The sequence below is a fragment of the Acartia tonsa genome, chromosome 9, assembly GCF_053477335.1.
Source record: "Acartia tonsa isolate MP-2025a chromosome 9, ASM5347733v1, whole genome shotgun sequence".
NCBI lineage: Eukaryota > Metazoa > Arthropoda > Copepoda > Calanoida > Acartiidae > Acartia > Acartia tonsa.
Genome location: NC_137268.1, coordinates 36947419 through 36958652, shown reverse-complemented (window position 1 = coordinate 36958652; position 11234 = coordinate 36947419). Strand labels below are relative to the sequence as shown.

General features: G+C 34.4%; 1 long non-coding RNA gene across 1 annotated transcript; it reads left to right on the top strand.

Annotated features, from left to right (window-relative positions):
* Positions 1-4125: 4125 nt before the first annotated feature.
* Positions 4126-5332, top strand: LOC145327861 (uncharacterized). The gene is made up of 3 exons (XR_013882264.1): positions 4126-4226; positions 4644-4820; positions 5243-5332. It is a non-coding gene; the product is annotated as an uncharacterized LOC145327861 (long non-coding RNA).
* The last annotated feature ends 5902 nt before the right edge of the window (positions 5333-11234 follow it).

The following is an 11234-nucleotide window of genomic DNA, read 5'->3' as shown; positions in this document are numbered from 1 at the left end:
TCATAATAAAATTAAAAAGTTGACTGTTTTGAAAAACAAATATTAGGAAATCATAGTTATTTCTTTCGTCGTGTTGTAAACGGCTTTCGGCGGATATAGAATGTACAATTATAAATTGTACATTTTTATATTCGTAGAAGGCTGGATATAATACGATGCTAGACATAATTTTTTCGTATGGATGAGAACCGGTTCCTATCCACCGGATTCGAATGAATACGAGAAAAATCTTTACATAAATTTTAATATTGGAGAGCAACCTTAGGCAAAAGTGTCTTTTGCAGCCTTTGTAACCTTTACTATCTATAATACAAAGTACTTGATGTCTGTCTGTCTGTCTGTCTGTCCGTCCGTCCGTCTGTCTGAAGCTTAAGATCTTGGTAACCACTGAACCGATCGGATTCTACTCTTCAGGGTATATACCTATTGGTCCTGTGGTGGTTTTAAGCTATTTTCTCGGGGGGTGGGACACCCCAAAACACCCCCAAAAACAAAAAAAATCCTCCCACCCATTTTTTTTTTACGAATTTTGCAAATTCGTAATTTAACCCATTAGTGCCGAGCGCCACTTTTATGGGCCGATCGAGCTGAAAGTTTCAGGGAAGCTTTATTATATAATGGTCAAAACGGAATTCGTTTTTTTTGTTTTGCTCTAGTGGCGTGCACAGGAAAGTTGAAAAAAAACCCGGTTGGGCTCGGCCATAAATACCAACCAGGCATTATTACCCGTTTTTGGTGCTTTCCCCCAGCGTTAAAACCCGGTTTTCCTGTAAAAGCCCGGTTATTTTGACCAAAAATCGAAAAATGTAATTTTTGAACGCCAAAAGTGAGATGAACACTTTTTAGAACTTTAATACGATCCGTAATTGAAAACTACACAACCTCATGTAATCTATAGAGCTACAAGTATAATATGAAGCAATTTATTTCAAATTTAGTGTTTAGCCGGCGATTTCGGGTAAAAAAACCCTGTTTTGTTGTTGTTGTCAAAAAAAGATCTATTAGTGAAACCGGGTAATAAAAATTTCAGACTCCAAATGGAAATGCCGAACCGGGCTTATATAGGGCGTAAAAAAACGATAAAAAAATCATATAAAAAATAATAATTTAAATAAAATGAATTCACAAATAGATGTACTTGTCAATAAACTTTAGATTTAATGAAAAAAATCAGCGACTTTACTATAAAAACAAAAAAGTTAGATGGGGTATTTTGAATTTTCATGATTTTCAAACTTTGTTGATCTATACCGGCAAACGGAAGTAAGCAAAACTACCTGCTCCAGGGGGAAATGAAAGCCAGGGTAGTAGAGGGGGGATTCATACTGAGAATGATGCAATTATGAAGCCGAAAACCGTTTTTTTTTTACATTTTCTGAAATTTTTTTTTTTTTTTTACGAATTTTGCGAATTCGTTATTTAATTGAGAAAATGTTTTCCTGCTGGGTAGGTGCGAAAATTTGCAATCCGTTCTGCTGGGTAAGTAATAGAAGATGTAATTATACCTCTTGGGGCAAAGCCCCTAGAGGCTAGGGGCGAAGCCACTAGTATCTATAATACAAAGTAGCTTGATGTCTGTCCGTCTGAAGCTTAAGATCTCAGTAACCACTGAACTGAACGGATTCTACTTTTCAGGGTATATACCTATTGGGCATGTGGTGGTTTTAAGCTATTTTTTTGGGGTGTGGGGTGGGACGCACCCACCCCCCCCCAAAAATGAAAATTCCCCCCCCCCAAAAAAGAAAAATTGTTTTCTGGGGAAACTACTTCACATAAAATTAGCAGCACCAGAAACTTTTTTTAAAATTACCTCTCGGGGCAAAGCCCGAAGAGGCTAGGGGCTAAGCCGCTAGTTCTTTACAAACCAACACCTAAAGTTTTCGTTTTTATTAAAATAGCAGTCCGAAATTAAAATTTGGCAATAATGAAAAGTCCATTTTCCTACAGGATAGCCAAGCAGGGGGTAGGTCTTACCACATAGGCAAAGGAAAAAGAAGCCTCCTCCCCCCCCCCCCACCTCCTCCTCATTTTCACAAACAATGGGGCTCGAAAGGTACTATGTATAAATGAAAGCTCTTAATATTAAAAATATTTTCATTGTGACAGAGATCCAACACTTAGTGAACTGTTTAAATTTGTATGTGTGGAGCTAATGACAATCCTAACAATATTCATCAATCTTATCAGTCTATTCTTCATTCTGCCAGGAATGACAAACAACTAAAATCATCTTAATAACAAAGTAGAAGAATGTTTGTTTTTAGCTAAATATCTCGCTAGCCCTCCAAAGAGAAATCTTTCTGAAAAAAAATACAAAAAAAAATTTCAAATTTTTTGTTTTTCAAACTAGAATGCAAAATGTTGGGTCGACTTCCGTTTCCTAAAGTTCTCTTGATAAGTCAATGTTTTTAGACAATTTTTTAAATCCTCCCTCCCTCCACAAACACAATGCTACTTTGGGCTGGGGGCGCAGTTTCTAGTATTATTATAGAACACACAGTCTTTAAAAGCGAAGTTTTTATATAATTAGGGTCGGTCCGTCCGTCCGTCCGTCACAGAAAGATAGCTCATTTGCGATTCATACGATTTAGAAAGCGTAGCAACTCTATAATCATTACCAGAATGTCCGTACGTCATTTTAAACATGTTGATTTTTTTTACTTTTTTCAACAACAAATTTTTATGTGATCTAATTCTTTGATTGATCTGATTTTTGGTATATTGATTCCTGAGATAACAAAGTACAATATTATAAGCAAAGCAACTCTATAATCAATTTCTAAAAATGTAAGTATGTCCATAAATATTATTCTGTATCAAGCAGTTAGCTTCGACTCTTATACATTTACATTCTGATTATTCAGTTCTGACACTATACAAGTGTTAATGTTCGTTTGTCCTTTCATTTCAGAGCTTTGCTTTTATGGATGTTGTCATCCTTGTTACAATAACGTGGACTTGTGTAGATTTCTATTGCAAGATTTGTACACCAACTACATACTGTGTTTATTGTAGGGTTGGGCTGGATATCAGGTTTTGCGGGATATCCAGCTATCTTTAATATCCGGCCGGATACCTGATATTTAAACTATCGGCCGAATATCCGGCAATATAATCTGTTATATTATACTACAAAAATCCCTACTTTTAAAAGGCTGTTCTTTTGATATAGGTAGAAGAAATTTTTTTTCAAACAGTTTTTTTGGGAAAATTTTATATTAGAAATCTCAAAACATGATTTTTGGTGGCAGCAGCTGCAAGCCGCCACAGCCAGCGGTCAGCGGCTAAATGGTAAATGATTTTTATGAAGAATTTTTTTTTGCTACTTCAATATCCGGATATCTGGAATGAAAAATCAGCCAGCCAAAAAAGTATCTGGCTCAACCCTAGTTTATTGTAATTAAAGTTGCATGAAAAGACCCCTTTTTTTGGCCATCCAGCATCCTTGAATCACCCAAACGGGCCGAAATCGGAGAGGTAGTGCAAAAAAGTGGTACACTTGGTAAATAATCCACCACATATTGTTGTCTCAACGCCTACTAGTGACTAAAAAGAACATAGTTCTCTTGGTCCCTGTGACTTCCATCTGCATCATTTCTTTATTTGAAATACCTTATGTGGTGGCAATCAAGGAACATTTTATGGTTCAAACAAGAATAATAACATAAATTAAAGCAAAAATCTAGAACTAGAATAATCAGAAATTTTTTAAAGTCTCTACAAAATTAAAAATATGCAATAATAGATATGCTACAAAATTTATTAATAAGGGTTATACAGGACATACTTACATTTATAGGACAGGATTATAGAGATTCTTTTTCTTAACTTGATGCCATGGGAATCATTATTCAAAAAATTAGATGAAATTCATAAAAAAAGTTGTTGTCAAAAAAAAGTTCAGAATCAACATGTTTTTAATTGATTTACGGACTTTCTAATAACTACTATAGAATTGCTACACTTTCTAAATCTTACCTAACCTTTAAAGGAATTGTCATGCACAGTTTGATATCAATAGGGCAAGTAACATGCCTAAATTAACGAAAATAGCTATCCGTTACGGACGGACCGACCCTAAGATTAGGAAAGCTTTGCTTTAAAAATAATCTCCATCTTTTAAAGAATAAAATGTAAATGTTGCAGTTAGCTGCCTGGGACAAAGACCAATCCTCAGAACTGAGTATAATGTATTTATTTCCTAGTATGTTGTCTATACTCTATAGGTTCACACACATGCATTACACTATCTATAATACAAAGTAGCTTGATGTCTGTCTGTCTGTCCGTCCGTCCCTTAAGATCTCAGTAACCACTGAACCGATAGGATTCTACTCTTCAGTGAATATACCTACTGGTCCTGTGGTGGTTTTAGGCTATTTTCTTGGGGGGTGGGACAACCCCCACAAAAAAAGGAAAAATACCCCCCCCCAAATTTTTTTTTTTGTAGGGGTGGGAGATTTCTCTTGAGTTTTCCCACCCCTAAATAGTTTCAGACCTTCACTGTATCCCCCGGAAAAGCTTCACTGTTCACTTGAACCATATCCGTTTAGGGGGGTCAGCAATATCCTTCCGTACAAACACACAGACAGTTAGACATCCTGTTACTTTTATACAAGGGTGTAATGCTTGTATTTGGGTAGGCATGTTGACTCAATGAGTGGCTTTGTACTGCTGAGAAAACAGTACATAACATTTCTGTTCCTCTCCCCACATGAACTACCAACTCTCTGTATCTGTCTATATATAATTATCAGCAACCAATGCTTTGGAAAAGTCAAAAATGTTGGAGAAGTTTGTAACCATGAGTTTACAGAGAGGTAATCCTCTGTTCTTGAAATCCAAGCTTTGAGATAAATAGGATATTTACGGCAGTACGTCTCAGTCAGCTCTTTTCGTTAATTTAGGTATGTTAAATTGTCCTTTAGATTTCAAACTTTGATTTATGACTCTAGTAACAGTAAGGCAAATGTATTGTAACATCTGCATAATCGTTACCGTTCGTCCAGTTAAAACATGCTTTTCTTTGAACATTGATCCCTATGACAATTAAGTACATATTTTAAACGAAACATCTCTATAATCACACATAATAATGAAATCTGTTTAAAATGTACAAACGTTTTTTTTCAGCTCATGAATATGAATTTGCTACGCTTTCTTAATTTTACTTAACTATTTAATTCAGACTATAAATGTAAATATATATGTAAATTTATAATGTTTTTAAAACTATTTTTAGGTTGGGTTTTTATGCTGTGGCCAAATTGGCTTTAAGGGTAGTTTCTTGTATTCTAAATGGAATAGAACTTCTATGGTTTTACTACAAGGCAAGACTTTTAGTAAAAGGGCTCGGCAGCCGATAATAAATGGCGAATTCCCAAAACAAATTTGAAAAAAATTAAAAAAAAAACAAAAAAAATTGGGGGGGATTTTTGTGTTTTTTAAGGGGGTTCAGGGTGTCCCACCCCCAAGAAAATAGCCTAAAACCACCACAGGACCAGTAGGTATATTCCCTGAAGAGTAGAATTCAATCGGTTCAGTGGTTACCGAGATCTTAAGGGACAGACGGTCGGACAGACAGACATCATTCTACTTTGAATTATATTATATACGACGATTGTATTGAGGCTTAAGGAAGGTTGCCGAGCCTATGCATGAAATATATTAATGCATAGGCGTGTAAGAGGGGGGTGTATGGGGTGGTGTATACAACCTCTGACAAAAATAAGGGGTTGTGGATATACCCCCTTTATCCAGCCAAGGGGGGTGTAAGGGTAAAAATGTCACACACACAAACCTCTTAAATTTTTAGGTGGTAAAAGTTATTTCTCGCATTGTATTAAAAACAGCTTTCCGCGGATAAAAAATCTACAATTATAGGATTTAAAAAACTGGTTTTAATCTTATGTTTGTACATTTTTATATTCGTAGAAAACTGGATATAATACGATGCCAGACCTAGTTCTTTCGTATTGGCGAGAACCGGTTCTAATCATTCGGATATTAATCGGTTTCGAATGAATATGAGAAAAAAAATTCTAGTCAATTTATCAATTCAGGGACGCCCTTTAAACCTTTCAAAGGTGTGGTGGATCAACTACCCTAAAATACACCTCACATATTGTCCGGCCATGTTCTCCTCGATTTTAGATTAAAAGGGGGGTAAAAAAAACAAGGATGAAAACATCCATAAAAGCGAAGCTCTGAAATGGAAGGACAACGAACATTAATACTTGTAGATTTTTAGAACTGAATATTAATGCAGTACAAACAATATTTAAGTAAATTTGCAAAACTGCATAAATATATGATCATGTTTAAGGACATACTCACATTTTTGGGTCTTATTTATAGAAATGCTTCGCTTATAACATTGTACCATGTTGTAATAGGAATCAGTTTGAAAAAAATCAAAAGAATCGGATAATTTTAACATACAAAAATTAGTTGTCAAAAAAGTAAAAAAATTGACATGTTTAAAATGGACGTACGGACATTCTGATTTTGATTATAGAGTTGCTACGCTTTCTAATTTGTACCTAACTACTAAAGAAATCATCAGGCAAAGTTTGGAATCGATAGGACAATTCTAACCTGTTTAAATTAACGAAAAAAGCTAACTGTGACGGACGGACGGACCTACCTAATTGTAGAAAAGCTTAGCTTTTAATAAAGGAGGTATCAAAATTGGCACAATCCTTTGCACGCCACTATATTGATATATCATTTTTTTAAAGGGATCAACATTTTTGGATGGTGTGTTTAGAAAATCTGTGAAAGCAAATGTGTTCATTGAAATTGATAATTTCAAGCCTTAAGTTCATAGATAAAGATTTATAATACTGTATTTTAATGAATATGTTATTTGAATTATAAATTATACGATTTATAAAATTATTTCTTTGTTAAATTGAAAGTCGTCTTTTGCTAATAATAAGATGAGACGCGCGGCTTAGAGGAAACTTTTGGTCGTAAATTCGATAAGCTTCAGCTGCAGCCTTCAAATTCTAATAGATCCAGACGCAGCCCGGGCAATAAATACATTATTACTTGGCTTTTACACCAATTTTTATGTACTCTGATAATAATGTTAATACTAGCAGCTAGCTAAAATAAGGATAACTCAATCCACCCCCTTTATTCCACCCTCTGCTACTGGATGAAGGAACTGACCAATCTATGAGATTTATACTAGAAATCTAAATTGTCGAGAAATTTTCCCCTGTCAATATATCCACGCATAAACAAGGTAATACGTGGACCCTAACTCTTCCTATAGTTCGCAAAGCAAATATTTTCTTCTAAGTTAGTCTAAATTCAATAAAAAGAACCTCTTATATACTATTTTCTGTTTATTTTATGGATTTTTCATTATTATTCCATGAAACTTTCAGTAGAAGGCTGCCAAATACTTTTATTTTACTAAGATAGCTCAGATAATAATGGAGTTGTAAAACAAGGATGACAACATCCATAAAAGCGAAGCTCTGAAACGGTAGGACAAACGAACATTAACACTTTAACACATTAACTAAATAATCAGAATATAAATGTATAAAATTAAAAGCAAAATTGTTGAAAAACTGCGCTAATACAGGTTAATGTTTAAGAACATACGTACATTTTTATGACTTGAGTATAGAGATGTTTTGCTTATAACATTGTACTTTGTTGTCCTAGGAATCAGTATTCCAAAGATCAGATCAATCAAATGATCCTATCATATAAAAATTTGTTGTTAAAAATATTAAAAACCAACATGTTCAAAATGGACGTACGGACATTCTAATAACTACTATAGAGTTGCTACGCTTTCTACATTTTACCTAACTACTACAGGAATCAACATGCAAAGTTTGAAATCGATAGGACAACTCTAACATGTCTAAATTAACGAAAAGAGCTAACCGTTACGGGCTGACGGACGGACGGACTGACGAACTTACTAACCCTTATTATAGAAATCTTCGTTTTTTAAAACAGTTTCCGACTTATGGTGTTCAATTCTTCTCAGGGAGGGAAAGGACAATAAAAAAATATTTCTACCATAAACTTACACATTTTTTTTTTTTGGGGGGGGGGGTGCAATGTTGTCAAAACTAGAATGTCTTAACCTTTCCGCCAATTAATTATTTTTATTCTACACAAGCTGAGAGGGACAGGGGAAGTCGAACAACTACCCACCCCCATTTTAAATTATGGTTTCAAAACAAAAAAAAACAAGCTAAGAAAAGATTGGAGAAAGGGTCAGTTTTACTCTCAAAATATTTATAAATCTTCCTAGGACCTGAGAAGGTACATTGTAAAAGGGAACCATATTGGTTCAGCGGTTGGCAGGATCAATCGAACAAACAGACAGACAGACATTATCATAGACATCATGTTACTTTTATATAAGGATTGTTTTATCCCTTACTTTTGTGATTAAAAGCTTTTTTTGGGTGAAAGGTTATAATTACTGATGTTAATCAAAAGTGCAATTTTAAAATTGTTTAATAGTTATAATAACAAGGCTGACAACATCCATAAAAGCGAAGCTCTGAAACGGTAGGACAAACGAACATTAACACTTGCTGAGTGTCAGAACTGAATAAACCGAATATTAATGCACATGTCTATACAAAATTATAAGTAAATTTGTTGCAAAACTGATTAAATACATGTTACTGTTTAAGGAAATACTGACGTTTTTAGGACTTGATTATTGAGATGCTTCGCTTATAACACTATACCTTGTTGTAATAGGAATCAGTTTTCCAAAAATCAGACCATTCTATTCGGATAATTTTATCACATAAAAATTTGATGTTAAAAAAGCAAAATGTTTAAATTGGACGTATGGCCTTCTGGTAACGATAATAGAGTTGCTTCGCTTTCTCGTACCTAACTCCTATAGGTATCATCATGCAAAGTTTTAAATCGATAGATCAATTCTAACATGCACAAATTAACGAAAAGAGCTATCCGTTACGTACGGACGGACGTACGGACCTACCCTAATTATAGAAAAGCTTCGCTTTTAAAAAGGCCAGGGGTGATAACATCCATAAAAACGAAGCATACAAATATGTTACAGAGTAAAGACAAGTGTACATATCTATATTACAAAGTAGAACGAAGACTGTCTGTTTGTTTGTGGCGAAGGATCTAACCGCTGAAAATTTTATATAGGAGGGTTGACTTCCCCTTACCTCATAGGGCGAAGCTCCTAGAGGCTAGGGGCGAAACCGCTAGTTCAAGTATAGAGTAACAACTTATCTAATCCTTATATAAAAGTAACAGGATTTCAGTCTGCGTATGTATCGTGTCTAACTTTCTTTACCAAAGAGTATCGCTGACAACTTAGATGTTTTTATTTATTATTTATTGTTTTATTGTTGTAGTACTCTGTAGAGTCCAGGTAGGACCATTGTCAGAGGTTTACAGAATCATCTGTTCAAATAAATATCTAGTCTTTTCTTAAAAATGTTCAAATTCACTGCAGTTTTCACATTATTTGGAAGTGAATTCCATGACTTTGCTGCTCTGGTACTAAAAAAGTTTTTGGTAATTTCTGTACGTTTGAAATCAATCTGTAATGAATTTTCACTATTAGTGTTTCTTGTAGCTGGCCTTCCCTGCTCAACTCTTGTAAACCAAGTGTCAGTATTAACTGAATCTAATCCATTTAGTATTTTAAATGTTTGGATCAGGTCTGCTCTTGTCCTTCTAGTTTCTAGTGACATCAGATTTCTTTCTTTCAACTTAGCTTCGTAGGTTTCTCCTTTTAGGCCAGATATCATAGAAACAGCCTTCCTTTGCACTTTTTCAAGAACTTCAATATCTCCACTTTGCCAAGGGTTCCAAGCTGGTGAGGCAAATTCAAGGTGTACTCTAACATATCTTTTGTACAGGTTTAGAAAGGTAAATCTGTCTCTATAGTGGAACGCACGAGTAAGCTGATTAAGCATAGCTAAAGCAATTCTGGAGGACTCTTTACACTGCAGGCTAGGTTTGAGGTTTTTATTAATTCTGACACCAACATCTTTCTCAAATTCAACTTTTTTCAGTGCTTTTCCATCCATAAAGTAATCAAAGTTATGGTTTCTTGCTCCAACATGGACTTAGACATCGGCTGAGTGGTATATTCTTCTCTAAAGTATGAATGTTCATACGCTTTATCTAATAGAATTTTCCTCCCCATTATCCGCCTAGGGGATAATATAATTGTTGAGGTGTTTCAACCCTGTGGGGCTTCAATGTACCCAATGCGACCTAACCTATATAAATGCACATATTTGTCCACTATATCAAATTAGGAGAATTTCTGTTCTATTCTGATAGGAAAAATGACGAATTTCTTGTAATGATTGTTATGAACAAGCAACTATTCTGAAAAACATTTTGATCCTCAAGGAGGAGGGAGGGGACATTTGACTGTTAATTACACTAGTACCCAAAGTTTTATAACAACGTTTTCTTATTCGTTGGCTTAAAAACTTTGGGGTCTTTAAATGAATTGGATGGTTCATTAAGCTAGATGAGGGTTTAAAACGTTTCAACCAATAATTGTAATCTACAAAAGGGTGAATTTTTTTGTACCTAGAATCTTTTTAGTTTTCTTTTCAAAACCAAAATTAGAAATTAACCCTTCCCCCACTAAAGCCTAAAACATAGGAAGTCCAATATGGACATACTTACCTTTAAGAAAATATTATACAGATGCTTCTCTTGCAACGTGTTACCTTATTGTCCTTGAAATCTATATTAAAAAAAAGAATAAGAAGATTATTATATATAATTATTGTTAGAAAACAAGGATGACAACATCCATTAAAGCGAATCACTGAAACGGTAGGACAAACGTACAATAACACTTGTATAGTGTCAGAACTAAATAATCAGAATATAAATGAATAAGAATCAAAGCAAAATTGTGAGTAAATTTGTTAAAAAACTTCTTGATACAGGATAATGTTTACGGACATACTTACATTTTAGGAATTGGTTATAGAGTTGCTTTGCTTATAATATTGTACTTTGTTGTCCCTGGAATCAATATACCAAAAATCAGAGAAATCGGATAATTAGATCACTTAAAAATTTGTTGTTAAAAAAGTAAAAAATCAACATGTTTAGAATGGACGTACGGACATTCCAATTATGATTCCGTTAATGATTATAGAGTTGCTACGCTTTCTAAATCGTACCTATCTACCACAGGAATCACCATGCAAAGTTTGAAATCGATA